This window comes from Lagopus leucura, unplaced genomic scaffold (assembly GCF_019238085.1).
Source record: "Lagopus leucura isolate 7727_CA_CO unplaced genomic scaffold, USGS_WTPT01 Super-Scaffold_100002, whole genome shotgun sequence".
NCBI lineage: Eukaryota > Metazoa > Chordata > Aves > Galliformes > Phasianidae > Lagopus > Lagopus leucura.
In genome coordinates this window covers 43,422,327-43,441,345 of record NW_024962263.1, presented here as the reverse complement: position 1 = coordinate 43,441,345, position 19,019 = coordinate 43,422,327, and the positions used below count along the sequence as shown (strand labels likewise).

Sequence of the window (19,019 nt, the reverse complement as noted above, 5' to 3'; positions counted from 1 at the left end):
AATCTAGGATTGTTGTCTCATCGTTCCAGATGTTAGGATCCTTAAGTTCCCTCTTTTCTTGTTGAAATGGGCTCTCTTAACCAGTTTTCAGTTTGCAGAGATAATTATGAATAATGAAAAGCTACCACCTAAATTTTATAGACAGTAACATTAACGAACTCAAAGAAGTTAATTCTTTCAATATGTTAGTGTTCCACCTAACAAACGTTAACATTAAACAAGCCACTTTTCACTAAAACAGAAGTTGAGTGCCTAATGAGGACTAAAGGTTAAAAAACAACTTGTCAGTGAGGTAAGAAGTATTTTTATTTTTTCAACTCCCCTATTTATCCAGAGCTTTCCTACTTCTGTCTATGGTAATGTGTTACTCAACCTACTCTATTTTCACAGTGTGTTCCAGATTATGTTTCCCTATATACTGTAATTTGTAGTTAGAATAACATTATTAATTAATAATTACCCATGTAAGAAGATATTATCTAATACTTTCTTAATTGATTAATCACAATATAGGATCTATGAAGTGAAAACAAAGTAGTAGTGCTCTGGAAAAGCTCTCAATTTTCTTATAAAGCAAGGCATTCTTTACTTGCATAAATGTTTTTGATTATTAACTTTCATGACACGTGCCCACTCTGCACGTTTAGCAGCTGTAAATTTTAACAGATGCTTTAGATAGAACCTTGGTAAGGAAACGCTTTTAAAATATGAAGTCCATGAAGTGGAGGAATTGGAACTGATTCTTTGATTGAGGCATTTTATCAGAAACGTGATATGTATCAAAAAAGTCCATAAAAATTTACCTACAATTAAAATATACGTACTATTAATGACCTTCAAATAACCTTTAAATTATTATCTCTGGTTGCTCAGAGATGTGGTGGATGCCCTGGCCATGGAGACTTTCAAGCAAGACTGGACCAGGCTCTGGGCGACCTGATCTAACTGTGCATACTCCTGTTCACTGCAGGGGAGTTGGACTAGGTGACCGTTAAAGGTCCCTTCCAACTCTAAGGATGCTATGACTCTATGATTTGAAGCTTTCATAGAATGATAATAAAATATGGATGATCATTAGAATTTACCTTAATAGTTCTCAGAGGGCTTTACCCTGCAAGGGAACGTTACCAGTTTGTCCAATTAATTTCCCATAGACTACCAAAGCGTATCATTCAATGCATTAAAAACTTAGAACTAGTTAGAAGTTCTTATTTTCACTGCAAATTGAGCAGTCAAACAATAAAGGTTACATACTGAACACATAATCTGACAGAAAGTCAATACAACAAGGCTGTGCACAACTCCTACAATTCAGTTCATTTATTCAGTTACCCAGTCACTATTTTCACTTGCTTTTTTTTTTTTTTTTTTTAATTTAAAATTTAAAATAAATACATTATAAAACTACATATGTAACTTCAGCCTTGTGAAAGTGCTAAATACAGCAGCAGGCATGTTGCCTCTCTTAGATATCTAAGCAGTGGCAACACTGAAAATAGGAAGGATAGGATGGATTATAAAGGATTAGGTACTATAAATTAAAAAGGACACTGTATATAACATAGCAGTATACATTGCAGGTGTATATTGTATAATACCTGTAAATCAATGTTTTTTTTCCCTTACTATTCTGCCATTTAGGAGTTTACAAAAACAGACAAAAAACTGGGCATAAGTTGTCCTTCAAAAATAGGTGCAAACAAAATAAACAGCAAATTAAAATTGAAAATGGAGGATGCCTCTATTCATGCAGAAAAATTATTTTGGGGTGGTTGGTTAGTAACTGTAGTATGAGTAGTCATTCGTTGTGGTCAGAAACTATTAAGGTGTCTTGCTTTTACATGTAAATTTTATGTTACTTTGAATTTATCCTTAGTAAATACATACATGAGAGCTCAAGTATGCTATGACATAGCTATTGCTCTTTAAGGGAAATAGAAAAAAACAACAGTAAGAAAAATCCCAGTAGAAAAAAATATTAATAATGAAATTCTCACTCTACAGTATGTTTTTCAAGTCAGAGGTGAATTTCTCTGAGACCACAGTATAACATCTTTCAAATTAATTTGTCCAAGCATTTGCATGCCTCAGCTTTCCTACAAAGAAAGTCCAGGAAGAAAGAAACCTGCTAAGCACAAGCAGGGCAAACTTCATGGACTACCACAATTGCCCAATTCCACTTCAGCTATTATCTGAATAACACATTCTGTTAAGTTGTACAATTTTCAAAACAAATCATACATCATAAACTTGAAAGTAACATTTCCTGCTAGAAATTAATGTGATTTGCAATCTTATAATTAATTACACAAATGTTATGAAAACTGGATAACAGTTTTTCAATCTGACATTATATATGAGTGATATGAATATGAAATTATGGGTTATTTCACTTCAAAAATTGAAACAGAGATTATTACTGACAACCAGAAGTGCATACACTGCTTTGCAGCTTCTCAAATAGCTGTAGAAACTATCAGTAACTATCATACATGTTTTTCCACCAATCCTTTTCAATCATTCTAATCAAGAAGGATCTCTGATGATGTACCAAAATTGTTATGAAGAACCACAATACAATAACATTTTACATACAATTAGTAAAGCAAATGGAACTGCATGTGAGGCAGAACAGCAGTAACATAGGAAATAAGTCACCTACTGAATCAATAGACTACTTTTATCATTCTTAATTTGTTTTATCATCTGGATTTTAATTACAAATCAAGTGTCTAATGTAAGCTGAAAGCGGGTAATTCAATTCATGCCAGGTATGTGAGTCCAGAAGGTAATCAATTTCACATTTTTGAAAGAGGAAGAAAAAGGTTTTCCTTCAGTTTGTTATGACAAGTTTATTTAAATATGAAGAAAGCACTGGGAAAATAAATGTAATCAAAACAGAATAGCCACACAGAGTTGTATACTCAAGGAGAGCTACTTAACGCGTGAAACAATTGATTTAGAAGTTAAGAGCTAAAAAAGTATTGGTATTATCGATTTTTTCCTCTTTCCCTGGCAGCTAACCAGTTACTCAGAGAGAACATGCTACAAGCGCTCAATCTTACCATAATATCATGCAATAGAGTTTAGTAATTGAAAATACAAAACCCACCGTACTGAAGGGTCAGGCAGTCAGGAAGCGTAGGACAAATAAATTCTTGTAATACAAGGACATCAGGATGCAACACTTTTCTGTTTTCTCAGAAATTCAGGCTACTGATATCTCAAGAGATCAATCCACTATCCAAACAGATTCAATACATGAATTTCTCTAACCTTAAAACAGATGCTCTGTCACAGCTGGTAATTTCTAAAATTATGCTGTTCTATATCTGGTTCTGTCAGGCTTTTCCTACAGCCTGTGCATCTTTGTTTATTGTTGCTCTAAGACACTAACTCTTCTCATGATACTTTAAGAAATCTGACTGGTGTCACCAAATATCATGGAGTCAAAGCTAGATCAGAAATCTTGCTTCAGGATAACGTCCATCCTTGTTATAACCTTCCACCCAAAAAAGATGATCCAACAAATGTTCATTAGCATCTGTTTGGAAGTGCTGGTTTTAGTAACACAGCCCTCTTCTACCCAGTGAACTAAAACTGTTGCATTTCCTACAAAATTTCTTAGATCTTATATTGGGCTGCTACTGATCTTAAATCTGAGAAACTCTTCTATTATTTTAGATCACATTTCAACCCAATTGTGTAATTTTCTTCTTGATGTCATACTGACTTGCCCTCAGTCCTGCCTAGCATTATTTTCCTTATGGGCAGATTCCATGTCAAATATTAAGGAAAATATGTTTTGATCTAATCAGTCCAATTTGTACCTTATGCGACAGCTAGATTCCCTCATCTTTTTGACATATTTTTGAATTACATTTTCAAATTGGATAGGAAGACAAAATTATATTTATTGTTATTTTCACAAAATGTTTTAGAAAACTATATATATATGTGCAAAAATAAACATGCTTATATATAATGTAACATGTAATGTCATTTAATGATTAGATTACTAATCATTTGCAAATATTTCTCAGAATCATTTAGCCAAACCAAGAACTGAACTTACTTAGCTTATCTGTGTCCAAAACTTTATCTGGGTCTACCAATACGGAAGCAGCACACCTTCCTTACTTGCTACAGATCACAGAGTATCTTCAGATAGCAATATGAAACTCAAATCACAACAGACTTACTGAAAAGACACTTCCGTGTGGCACAGGATAAAAGTAGAGTATATAGTATATATAAGAATAGCTATAGAACTATATTCACTTTTATAGAAAAAAAAAAGCAACCACTTATACCCTGAGATTTTAACATTGAGCTAATATAAGCCTGTTTTCTTATGCAACAAAAAGCAAGTCTTAAAGCAGTCTAGCAATAGCAGGAAATAAAGTCATAATTTCATTAAATGTTAATAACCACAAGCAGATGAGCCATTTTCTACTAAATTTTCTAATTGCTTCCACGTTGTTAATTTTTGCACTCTTGCAAAAACTCTCAAGGAAAAAAAAACACACTAAAACTGTAATGTTCTAGACTACTGAGTCACACAGTTTATCAGGCAGAATTCAGATTACTAGGGTTTCACAAAAGCCACCTTTGTGAGTAAATCCAACTCAGGACAAAATCTAACTCTAATTCAATAGATATAGCAGTTTTTTTCATCCATAGCTGATCTTTACTTTGTTTCTAATGAGCACAATATTTCAGATGTGCATCTCTGCATCTGATAGTGAAGTAGTAGGAAACTGACTTGCAAATATTACCTGTACTGCTTACAAATCTGTCACTAATGTTTCAAGGACCACTGGCTCTTAGCCATTCAGAACCTAGTCAGTTAACTGTAAAAACTGAAGAAAATAGATCAGTTCTACTGTAACAGTTGTCATGTCCAGTGACAGTGAAATTATTACTTGTACTGGTCCGTGATTGGATGTTCACTATATCTATGTGGCCCCTAATTCAGTGCAACTCTCACCAAGGTGAAATTGAGACAACCAGACTCATTTACTGAAGATCAACGTTTTCCTGGTGGTAGACAATAGTCTTAAATGAATTATTTCTATAGACAACACGACAGTAAAACAATAAATGCATTGTTAATTTGCTTATCTTGTCATATTTTGGCACCTTCTTTGGAGGTGCTCACATCCCAGGTAGATTTTCGAAAGCCCATTTATGCTCTGGCAATCAAAGATGCTTGAAAGTCCAAGAGAAAAAGAGAAACAGTTGCTAAGCTGCTGGATGCTACCAGTGCACACAGACTTTTTTTTTTTTTCCTCCCTACCAGTGGCAGAAGAATGGAGATGAATTAGCATTCTGTTACTATAATGAGTGAATCAGAACCTTGTTAAACAGATGCGGTGCAAGAAAACACTTTGAAAGTACAGTAGCATCAATCTCAGTAGTTTCCTATTAGGTCAAAATAGGTTTTAGCTATTTTCACTTACAAAACAAATACACTGACTGTTGGCAGGAGATGCCATTGTCACAATGCAGTCTAACTGTCTTTGTAACATATCACAGAACACCTCACACTACTACACAACACCTTCTGTCAAGTTCCACAGTCTGTGACTGAAAAAACAGAGTACTGCTTTCAGCTTTGCTGCATTTCTAAAAATTTCTTATGAACCCATGAGATCTTGGAGAATTTAATGAACACATTTCAAGGATGCTTGAGCATCTAATTCCCCAAACTGTTTCAGCAATCTTAGCACAAATATCAAATGAAATCTTTTAAGTTACAAGAATGTACAGAACTGCTTAGTGGATTTTTCCAGTGTTTATCTACTCCTGTCTAAAAATATACTTTTTCTTCCATTTGTAGATTTAGCTTCAATGCACTGGATCTCTTTTTGTAATTGGATATGAGTCCCAGAACCTTACTGGTTTGCTGTTTTCCACAAAGACAAAAGTTTTCCATCTCCCCCTCCACTGAACCTAACAGGCTGTGTATCTTTTGTCTCATCACAGCAATCAAAGCCTGAACTGATCTTGAGCTTCTCCCGAAGTCTCTCTAGTTTTCAACAACTTTTTCAAATGTGTGTAACGTAAGAAGGGAGCCTTGAAGTGGCTGTACTTGTGAAAGGGACAATGTTCTCTTGCTCCTAAGCCCAAGCAGTGTATTAACCTTCCAGCTACGGAATTTACGGAATTTCAACTAGTAACATATGCCCTCAAAAAATCTTTTACAGAATTTTTATTTATGGTACTTCACCCCCATTTTGCACTCTTCTCTTTTCACACTACTTTTTATCCACTACATCTGTCCATATTGATACAGAACACATAAGACAGCAGTTTAAAAACTCACAGGTTGCTCCAAAAGTAATGCTTCCCATTTTATTTCCATTGCAGCTACAACAGATACAAAGAACAAAATAACACTAGCTGATAGAGAAAACTTTCACCTGTGAAACAAAAGTTTTCAACACAGTCACCACCATTAGCTATACATTTTCACCAGCAATGGGCAAGAGCCTGAAGGCTGCCTTTGTAAAATCTGCAACAAAGATGACCCACTGTCACTGCTACTGAAACACATCACCCACCACCTCACTGTACTCACACCCACTGTTTGGTCTTCACAAACATTCAGCAAACGTCAATGAATGTAAACAGGTGCAATCTTTTCCTCATGGAGGAATGCACTTTCGTGTCAGATGCCATTCTATCAGACTGCCCCTCTGCTGACATCTGTCATACAGCAACACGTAACAGAATATTGGTGGAAAGGTTCATCCTCTACTGCTGTACCACCATCAGCCTCTGATTTTGTGGGCAAATACCACAAAGTAGGAGGCATTGATTTCAAAGCAGCCCTCATAAAAATCCACTCAAAATACTTAAGTAACTTACTCTTCCCAACACATCACCAATATTTGAACTTGCAGACTTTACTTTAATTGATTTCTTATGATTTCTTATTTTCTTCCACTTCTTGATATTGTCCTTTTATTTCAAGATCATAATGACCCAAATTTTAGTTGCAAGAACTTCCTAGCCAGCTCTCAAACCCCTAAGCATGAATTTCATTGTGCTGACTTTATAAAACTGATTTTTTCCCCCTCTTTTAAAATGAAACAGTAAAATGAATATTTGTGGCAAAGCGCTCATGTAAATTCATGAGTTAGGAGCAAAATCAATGATGATACTTTTTTTTCTTTATGAATGCTAATTTGTTAAGAAATTGTCCTTGTTTTTTCATTTGATCTTGAGAATTTGGTCACTGCACCCAACCAAAATTGTGGTCTCTTTTGACCATTCAGCTCTTGAACAGAACAACTTTTTTCTCATTGTTATCCTGCCACTTCCTCAAATCAATAACCAGTTTTTAAAATGGTGCCTGCTATACATAAAAAGAAGCTAATGGAGCTGACAGGGAAGGGAACAAAAGGTCTATACAAAAGAAGTAAAAGTGAATGCAGAAACAGTTTAAAATAATAACAACGTGGCAGAGAGAGTTTCACATAAAATAAGGCTTTTTTGTATTTTGTAGTACCCTATGAGTTGGAAGAGAGTGCTAATGTACCTTTTTCCAGACTCTCACTGCTCAGTAAAGACAATTCTCTTTTCATTTTTTCATAATGTGAGTTTCCTGCTTGAACTGAACAGAAATTATTATCTGAATTGGATTTTTGCTGATGTTATCACTTTAGCTGTTACAATCATATAAAAATACAAATTCAAGCAACATTTAGACTGATTTTGCTGGCTGTGGTCTTTGCAGTACGAGGATGCATGAGAATCCCCTGATTCCATCAAGGCATTAGGAGGTTGTGAGATACCATCATGCCTGTGACTATTTATGACATGGAATTGAAACCTAAGTAAGACATCTCTCCCAGCATCAGCAGCCTAGAAGCAGTAATAGCTATGTAGATCAGCTTGTTTCTAAGACAGGTGAATCATTTCAGAGACATGATTTTACACCATGGGAGTAAGTAGGATTTCCTGTTCTGCTCAATTTGAAATTGTACTGGAAGAGAATGATGCGGAATAAAACAAATGTTCCCTTTCTTAAAGTTAATGGTGTCATTAGATTTACCCACTACAAACTTCTTACAGCCATCTACTTCCAGTGGTATGCACTTAGAGAAGCACCATGCTGGGTGAATTCAAATGCCTACTGAGCTATTGACATAAACCATGGTGGAAGTAGATGCCCAAGAAAGAATATAGAAAAATATTTAAGTTGAATTTTTTATTTCCTGAGTGATGTTCTCTTACTGACCTTACAGTACTGTCACATATCTCTAATACTATGTCCCCTGGCTTTAGGACTGCCTGTCATGCATTCACAAGCGAGTCTTGTTAGGTTGTGCCTTTCACTCTAAGATAAGTCAAGGAAAAGCTTTTAAAACTAACATTAGCATTCCGTAGGACATAAAATAAGAAGAAAATGAGTTTAAAAAAAAAAAGAAAAAAAAAAGACTAGATGGTTCCTTACTTGTCTGGGTATTTTTTACCTCTTCCACAATCCCATACACACCAAGGAAATAGAGGTAGGTTGAGTAGAAGGCAACATTGCCTTGAAGTTACTTTCTCTGCCTTTTCATGAAATCATAAAGTACCTTGAATTGGAAGGGATTCACAAAGAACATTCAGCCTAACTCATGAGCCTCCTCTGAGTTTGCCAACTTGGTTATTTTCTCATTTTTGAAATAAAATATTATGATTTTGTACCTTGACATATTTTATGCATATAAAGGTTTATATTATTAAAAACGTCTATAGATGTTAGTCATTAATGATTGTTTCATTTCCTTACTTATCATTAGAAATGTAACTTCTGATACTTTTGAGCTGTTTCTGTATCCACCTCACCCCAAAAGGTTATGGATATTCCCTGGAGTTCTAACTGTCACTGGATGCAAAAATGCATTTGGCACTTTACAACTAAATTCATGAGTACTTTTTTTTATGAAGGCTGACTGTACAACTACTATTTTTCATACGGCAAAAAAATCCAGAATCTATAGCATCTCACCACATATCTCTCATGGCCTGCATACTCTTGCTTGAAAGAATTATCTCTGTTTTTTATTTTGCTGATACATTTTACATAATTAGAGAAGGGAATGAATTATCTAGTGCATTTTCATATGAAATTTTGTATTTTATCTAATAGACAATATGATTTGCCTGTTTATAGCATTCTTTAAATTTATATTTTCTGATTCACAGGGAACTGCCATTCAAGTTATAATGGAAAGTGTTGCCTATATTTAAAAAACAACAAAAAACACAAAAACAACAACAACAAAAAACAACAAAACCCAACAACCATAATTAGCCCCTGAAAGCTGATTTTATTTGTACTTGATTTCATTACCTTTGCCTAATTCTAAGCTTTTCTGCCTTCTCAGTGTACTTTACCTGAAGCAGTACTTCTAATTTTTTTCCTCGTTACAGCTGTTACATTTAAACTGGCATCATTAGTAAAATACCTCATACCTTCTGTTATACTGCATCAAAGACCATGATATCTTTCAACTGGTAATTTGTTCTCAATGCCATGTGTTTCTTTTTTCCTAAGGAACAGTATTTTGAAGAGCCTAAGACAACTGCATAATTAACAACAAAGCATCCTGCACACTATCTTTCAGTAAGACAAGAAGACCTTAAGATTCACATCTTTCATGAATTCTTTCTGTAGATGATCAATTATATTCATTTTGTTCTGTCTCATTACAGTTTCTTCTGTGTTCTTCAAATATTTCATTTAGATTCTCTTCCTCTATTTTTTTTTCAAAGCCTATCCATCCTCTTGCTGCTGACAAACACGTTGCCATTTAATGGTATATTTAATTCCCATTTAATTTCTTTTAAACAAATTTCACAGACGTAGAGTAACATATATCAGTAATATGTTCCTTATGAAAGTAAATGGACCACCTCACTGTTCTTTCTAATTAACGTGTCATTAGTTAAAATACATTCTTCAGTAACTTACAGCTTTATTGCCTATTCCTCTGTTAAAGCAAAGCAAAAAGGCTTGATTCACAAAGTGCAGTGAACTGATATGCACTCCCCAAGAAGCCCATGGGTACTAAGGTGAACTTCAAGCAAAACAGTGAGAAAAAAAAAGTTGTTAGAAAGAAACTTGTCATGGTGTGCATGAACTGCCAACGTGTATTCTGGCATTTTCTAATTTTCATAGAGGTAACTATATAGCTTTAATACTGTTTTTAGAGCATCATTTAAAATTGTTTCACCCCTTAGAAAAACGTAGGTGCAAAGTTAAGCACAATCCTAAGAAACACTGAACAATGTGAATCACAGAATATTGAGAGTTGGAAGGGACCCATAAGAATAATCAAGTCCAACTCCTGGCTCCACACACGACCACTCTAACATTAAACCCCACCCCTGAGAGCAGTATCCCAATGCTCCTTGAGTTCTGGCAGCTAAGGGCTGTGCCCACTGCCCTGTTCCATGCCATACTTCTTTCACTCAATCAGTACTACAAAACAATGAAAACAGAGTGCCATCAGCCCTTCTGGCTGCCAGGGCATGTTGCTCACTAGATTCAACTTGCTGTTGATCAGAACTCCCACATCTCTTTCTGCAGGCTGCTCTCCAGCCTCTCATCCTCAAGTCTGTACACAGAGTCAGTGATGTCAGGTACAGAATCTAGCACTTGTTTTTTATTCAACTTCATACAATCGGTGATTGCAAAGTCCTTTCATTTGCCAACATCTCTTGGCAGGGCCTCTCTACTCTTGAGGAATTCAAGAACTCCTCTCAGTTTATTAGCATCTGCAAATTTATTTACTAAGTGCTCAAATTCTGTACCAAAGTAATTTACAAAAACACTGCAGAGAACTGGCCCTAAAATGGGGCCCAAAGAAACCCCACCAGCTTGATAGAACCACATTTACTATAACCCTTCGGGCCCTACTCATTGCATTATGTTCTTGACAACATGAGGAACACATCATTGTCACATACTAGATTCCAGTACTTAAAAGAACTTCAACTGGATCCAGGACTTTATTTTGTTAAAGCCACAAGGAACTAAGGTGAAAGACTTTTTATTGAGGGTGTGTGAGTCTAATGATGTCCAGCAATTTATATAAATACATGTAAGTAATAAGTTACATGTTAGTACTAGTAATTACTAAAGTGCAAATAGTTAAATAGCTTCAGAATGTCTACCAGATGAGTAACGTCTAGCTTGCAGCAGGTTGTAGTGTTACAAAATAAAATAAAATAAAATAAAAAGCTGTTGAAGACATGAAAAAAAAAGTGTCTCTACTAGAGCTTCCCTAGGCCATTTCTACATTGCTTCCAAGCTGCTATAACTCCCTATGATGCCTTTATTTTCTTTTTTGGCTCTGATTCTCTTTATATTCCCCCAGACCAAATCGATCCCGCTCTCATACTCCTTAAACTCGTTTCATAACTCATACATCTATCCATACGAGGCCCTATTAAACCTTTTAGTTCGTATGTTACATTTTTCTGTTAATGTCAGACTCACGAAAATGCAATTTACAAAGGCACCACAACATTCCAATACACCTGGTATTAACTCTGTGCAGCCTGCAGATCTCCATGTGTACAAAGGTGGGTTATCATGTATGTGGTTTTCTAAGCCAAAATATCAAGTTATGAAGCTATCTTCATCTCCATTAATACAGTTCACAATTTGCAATCATTTGGCTTCTTGTCTTTTACAAGCAAATCTGGAGAACAGTGAATAAATGATGCAGACAGATCAAGAACTATCAGAGTAAGAAGAAAAGACTCACCTCCTTTAGTCAGATTTCCATTTTCGTTTGTTTCAATAGTTAAAGAGGGAAGAGAATTTTTTGCACACTTTTTAATTCAGACGTCAGTTTCAATATTTGATGCTTGACTGTTCTGAAACATAATCAAAGTGTAGCAGTTAAAACTACTAGCCTGAGACAACATGAAATTATTAACATTGCAAGAAGCTCTGTATTCAATAAAAATCACAGCAGTGTTGAGAGGCTTTTATATTGATGCACTGTGGCAAAATTTTTACTTGGCACCAATCCTCCTTACAAGGAAAAGAATGAATAAAAAGGTGTATTTACAATGCATAATGCTGCATTTGTGGTGCCATCTCGTGCTCTTTTCTCCTTGCACAACATATACATACTTTGGTGACTCTGACAGGAAAAGACAAGACTAAATACATGCGTTTGCCCTCCAAAATCTGACTCTGTAAGAATACCTCCCCCTAGTCTATCACAGCCTTTCTAACAGTATAACTACACCATGGAGTTCTGCTACCTCTATCGGGGAGAGAATGTTGTTCTAACACCCCACAGCATGCAACTATATACATGGCGCTGCTTCAACAGCATTCTTTGGGTGGCTGACAAAACTGCAACAACAAATTACTGCACATTTAAATATATACATTTTTGAAAATGATATACAATGAAAATACTTATTTCCAAGCCATTTTAATTCTCTGGTAAAGAAAGCGATATAAATATTTTTCCCTTCTAAATTCTCAAGTACTACTCATTGAAACTAACAGAAATAAACGTGCTCTGTGTTTGAGTTCTATGAGTGATGGCACTATTTCAAGTTTTCTCATCACTTAAAGGTCTAGCCTGTCTTATCAATTTATTTTAGTTTGAGCAATTCAAAAGTACAAGTCAGAATAAGAATAAATCCCTTTTATTATAAATGCAGTGAAAAGCACCAGTGAAACTTTTACTGGAAAATAATCTTAAGGAGAGAATAAACATATTGCTAAGCATGCAATTGACACTAACTTCTAAGCTGAAGTTTGATCGGTACAATTTATTCAACATGCTGAAAACTCCTATGCTATTTTACACTCTATGCGCTCATTCAAAGAAACACCTTTACACACATTGGGAATAGCTGTCAGAAAAGTAAGTAAGAAAAATAACCTGTGAGTATTATAAACTCACATTTATAAATTCAGAAAAGATCAGCCCAATCAGAGCATGTGAAGATTCACTTCCCATGGTCCATAAAATTTTCTCAAATCAACTCCTTTAGAAATGAAATGAGCATCTTAGAAAATCAACTAAATTTGGACTGAAGTTCTTACAAAAAATCACTAAGAGAATAAGATAAGTAACCTCCTTTTGACTTGCCTGGGCAACACTGTGTGAAGAGGAATTGTCTTGGGTTGCATGTAAAGTATAATTAAAGTATAAAAGAAGGAAAACTTATTTCTTTAAAAACAATTTTTTTTTATTAAAACATAAAAACCTTGTTTTTCGTGAAACTAATGAATGTGTTAACTTATTAACTTATTTTAGAAAACTATCATGAGCCCAAGTTTAATAATTAAATAACACATATCTGCAAAAACCACATCTCTTCATGGACACACACATGCAGGTGGGTTGAAAACTTACTGCTAATCACTAGATTTTACTTGCCGTGTGGTACAAGCACATGTAATGTACAACACATGCAGGTTTTGATTCAACTGACTGTGTGTGGCAAGAGGCACGTAGATTTAGTGCTGCACTGCACCCTCCCCTCCGCAGTATTCTTATCTGTCCAGTCCATGCTTGAGCTACATGTAATTAGCTCATGAAAAATCTCTCTAAAATCTGCAAAACCAACTTAAAAGTTTATGATCGTGTGGCTCTACACTATTGGCTGTCCAGGGCTGCATGTGACCCATGGGCCACGAGTTGGACATGTATGTTCTATTCAAAAGATAAGTTTATTTCTGGGGATGCCTTAACATCAAAAGCAGAAAATGATGAGGCCCAAAGCCTGAACTTTGCTACTTCCTTTTTATTCATCATAAGACTCATTTCCAAGAGACACAAATTTCTGACACTGGTTCAGTCTCTACAATACGCCAGAATAGGAACACTTTTCACTAATTCTCCAATGACAGCACTTTGTGTATAGTTGGCTTTGAGGGAAGGTCTCTCCCTCGAGGCATATAACCATTTTCTGTGTATTTTTATAAGCCTAAAGCTAACTTTCCAGCTCTCTATGTACAGTTTGTCTTAAAGGTATTTTTCTTTCTTGGCTGCACAGGTTTGCATGTCAGAAGGGAGAAAAGAATATGTTTTAAACAGGAAAATGTGATGGTAAAACCAGTTAGAAGGGCAACAGGATCATAGGGAGGTGCAGAACCAGAAATTACTTTTAAATCATTTCAGAAATGCATTGATTTCCAGTCAACAGAATATCTTTAGAGAGAGGACTTTAATTTAACTATGCTATTGACTACATCATAATAATTCTAGATTTTCCCTGAGGGTATAAAATTGACAGAGTATATTTAATTGTAACAAGTAAATCATATTGATTTTTCCATTAAAAAGCCCCCTTGGGGAGCTTTCTAAGATTAAGCAGTTGTTCAAGAGGTGTTTATGTGGATCCTTCAGTTGTAAGGACTACAGTGAACACATGGAAACTCCCATGTTTGAAGACGTGTGTGAGAACCTTACTCAGATGCATTTCTCTTGTCTGAAAACACGCTCCTGGGTAAACAAATTTTTTACTTGTTGGTACATTTAGTGTTAACAGAGAGAATGAGGCCAGGAAACAGAATCACCTGCATTACACAGGCGCCAGCGGAACTATAAGTTATTGGCTAAACTGCAAAAGAAGCAAAGTGCAAGAAGTTTCTGCAAATACAGGTGCATTCTAAACATGATCAGAGGTGGTCACAGAGCAGCGTATTTCTGTATTAAATGCAGTACTATCCAAGTCCACTGCCCAAGCTAAATCAATACTGCCTCCATAGCTTTAAAATTTGCTTAATTTGTCATCTCACTTGTGTATACCTATGTACGTTAGTCTTCCTTGCCCACCTTCCCCATTTATTTGTATTTCAGTCAGAGAGATACAACTAGAAAAGGCTCACAGAGAATAAGATGATAAAGCAATACACAGAATGACCCCTGCACAAGGGACAAACAAGTCTCAGATTATTTGTTTAATCAAAGAGAGAAGTGAATTGCGGAAGACTATAAGGACTATAAAATCGTAACTATAAGAAGGATGTGTTTTTCACTGCCTTGTTCTGCGCAGTGCACCAGATGAAACTGACAAGATTATATTTGCAAAATGGAGAAAACAAAACAAATGAACAAAGGGAGGTGGTTCTTCCTGCAATGTGTATTTATACCACACCCGGATGTCATGGACATCAAATAATGAATTCAAGATCAGCCTGGACAGATGGGGGAATTTATCTAAATGTAAATGTTAACAACATCCAACTCGCATAGACCTGTAGTTTGAGAAGGATATGTGTTTAGAACATACATTTACCACATTCTTATATTCCTTAATTTGGTTTTTGAAACACTGTAAGAAATAGGACATGGAACAAATAGACCCCTGACCTTGATATTACAGTCATTTTCATGATCTTTTTATGGTACAGCAAACAGGTTGTGCACACTGACTTCTCCATCTGGCATACAGGAAAAAGAAAGTCACTGAAATAGAAGGTGGAGAGTATTCACACATCGATTTTTAGATAGAATGATCAAAGAATCATAGAATCATTTACGTTGGAAAAGACCACTAAAATCATCTAGCTCATCAACCTGACTTACTGAGTTGCATCACTAAAACATACCCTTATTACCACGTCCATACTTAAAGTATTTCCAAGCGATGGAGAATCCACCACTTCCCTTGGCATCCCATTCCAATGCTAAACCATCTTCTCTGTGAAAAAAATCTTTCAGTCTAAAGCTACCCTGACACAACTTGAGGTCATTTCTTTATATTCTATCACCTGAAAAAAGAGACCAACACCCTTCTTGCTTCAATGTCCTTTCAGACAGCTGGAGAGAGTGATGAGGGCAAAACTCAGCCTCCTCTTCTCCAGACTAAACATCTCAAATTCCCTCAGTTACTCTTTATACATTTTGTTTACTACTCCTTCACCTGTTTTGTTGCTCTTCTCAGTGCATATTCAAGAAACTCAGTAACTGTCTTGTATTGACGGGCCCAAAACAGAACAAATATTCAAGGTTTGGTCTCACCGGTGCCACCTATAGGGGAACACTTTCTAGTCCTGCTGGACACAATGCATCCTGCAGGCCAGGATGCCATTGTCCTTTTTTGGCCATATGTACACTGCCAGCTTATGTTTATCCAGATGCTGATCATCTTTTTCTACTACATTTTTCTTTTTGGCCGTAGGCTATACTACTGTATAGGGTTTTTATGACCCAAGTACAAGACCTAGCATTTGGCCTTACTGAATGTCATATGACTGGACTCTGTTCACTGATCCAGACTATTCAGATACTTCTGCAGAGCCGTTCATACCCTCAGGCAGATTAACAGTGCTGCCTAACTTGGAATCATCCTCAAAACTGACGAAGTTGCACTGGATTCCTCTCACTGATAAAAATGTTAACCAAAATTGGCTTCAATGCTGAGCTTTGGGGAATGACACTTGACCCTCGCTATCAATTGGATTGAACTCCATTCACTATGCCTTTGAACCTGCACATCCAGCTGAGTTCTTCAACCAGAAAAATTTATCCAAGCCACAAGCAGCCAGTTTCTCCAGGAAAATACTGCTGGAAACAATGTCAAAATCTTTACTAAAAACCAGGTATATAACATCTACAGCCTTTCTCTCATCTACTAAGTGGGTCTTTTTGTCATAGAAGATCAGGTTAGTCAGTATGAATCTACCTTTCATAAAGCCATGCTGGCTTCTTCTGATGTTTAACTGAAGTAGAGCAATTCAAACTGTAGATTACCTGATCACTTCTGACTTTTTTTTAAAAGAAGAGAATATTACAAATTGACTTTTTACTCAAGAGATTGACCTGAAGCTGCTTCAAAGCATGCAGTCACCACCATAGCAGGAATTAGATGTATTCTAAATCCATGAGTTTCTGGTTCAATGTCAGCACATAATGAGTTAAGTGGCCGAGTTATAGTACACAATATTTACAGAAAGAAGACTAAAACCATGACAAATTCAACTTCCACTACATGGCTCTAGCAAGCCTTGTCCAGAAAGGACCTGGAAAAAGTACAAAGCACAGGAATAAAGGCAAACATAGTGAAGGTGGTCAGGAAGGCTAGAGTATCTCTATCCCCAGTGCTATTGAACACTCAGTTGAACAAGATATTCTGCAGCTCAATCTAATTTTGATGCTAGTCCTGCTTGAGCAAGGGATTCAACTAAATGGCCCTTTGTGAACCCTTCTTACATAAATTATGCTGTTTCCGTAATTCTAAAACATAGCATCTAATCACTTCTGTACCACTCCTGTGAAGAATATCAGTTTGCAGTGCTACCATTATCACTAAGCTAATACTCAGTACGGAAATGAAGGGCAGGCCTTCAACTTCTTATTACATAGAAAGCCACTTGGTTTCTTTTCCACATGACGCCTTTTTATGTTCCTAGGGTCCTGCTGCTACACATCATTTTTAATTAACAAGGATATACTGTAGAGGAAATGAATCAAGTTTTTACCTGATTTTTTTTTTTTTTTCCCCTTGCTGTATTTATTTATTTCAGTTCACTTATTTTTATTAAGGAATTCCTAGTGAAAATGCTTGCATAACTATTTTTATATGAGAAAGATCAGGACACCAACTAACAGTTACAGCCTAAATCTGTTCCACTACCAACATCTACTTAGAGAAATTTTACATATAGTGCATCCTTTCAGTGAGGATACCCAGGATAGCAAGTGTCAGATAACTTCAGATGTTCATTGGAGGCCTCTTTCACAACATAATTTAGAGCATATTAAGGCACTAGTACCAACAATTATTATTTTTCATATTTTAAGTGCTGGGCAGGAACCTCATAGATTTGCTACACAAACTATGTAAGTATATATATATATATATATATATATATATACATATATATGTATATATATATATATATATAATGTAATATAAAGAAACAGGGACTGCACAATCAGCTACAGGCAAGTGAACTTCTAAAATTTTAATTAGAACCATACTTGTGAGCTAGTAATGGGAGTACCATAAAGCTTAGCAATGAACGAAGAAATCAGCCTTCTTCCATAAAGCCAATATTACACACACTTACTCCACCTCATTTGTAAAATTAACAGTCTCCCTCAGACAATTAAAAATCATGCTGAGTACTGAGGCCCAGTAAATTACAAATATAATTAAGTAAATAATATGAAAGCTGAACTCCTTATTTCAATATACTGCCAATTCAGCTAATTCAAGCACAGCAAATATTAATGCAATACTTCAGTGTCTGCAGCTTAGCTAGTGATGTGCAGTAATAATAACACATTAAGCTTTTGTCCATAGTCAGAGCAAACTGCTTATTTTCCCCAGGACAACTGGAGCACTGAGTTACCAATAATAAGTTGCTCATATCTTCAGTCATCCTGCTACATTTTACCTGATTTTTTTTGCCACCAATTACACACATGTGGTCTTCCAAATATACTTCACTCTAAACTGAAAAGAAGTCAATCTGAAAGACTTAACAATAAGGGATTAAAATCAATGCCAATTAAAGGGCTCTGAAAGGTGTGAGTTTTAATTACGTTCTTTTAGGAAGTCAATAGATAATTACTATTAGTATCCAATGGTTTCAGCATCCAAAGCAGAAATGATTCATATCCCGAGAAAACCTTCTGATTTCAGTAGCCAGCAAAACAACAATAAAAAGTTAAAAAGCCTGAATGACTGATAACTTCAGATAAGTACTATGCAAGAAATGAAACGTCTAAAATTATGCTGACAGCACGTCACCTGCCAGTAATGTATGCTAGTGCAGGCATGCACTGGTATCTGTTTACAAGCTCACAGAGAAAGGATTAAATACAATTTAATTCATTCAAATTCAAATATGAATTTATACTACTATATAGCAGCATGCGGATGCAGACATTTTGCTGTCTCACAGCAGTTCTATTATTCTCAGCCTAACCTCATAAATATTAATTGCCTTTGAAACTGAGTTTTAAGTCTGTACATGACATAAAGGAAAAAACCCAAGCACAGGCTTTCCCCTCAACATCCATCCACAT

General features: G+C 35.7%; 1 protein-coding gene across 1 annotated transcript in view; it reads right to left on the bottom strand.

The window, feature by feature from the left end:
• Positions 1-11,873, bottom strand: part of DLGAP1 (DLG associated protein 1) — a 225,454-nt gene extending 213,581 nt beyond the window's left edge. Inside the window, exon 1 of the mRNA XM_042870217.1 lies at positions 11,772-11,873. The gene's annotated coding sequence lies outside the window, so the exon portion shown is untranslated. The remainder of the gene's footprint in view (positions 1-11,771) is intronic.
• Positions 11,874-19,019: the final 7,146 nt, after the last annotated feature.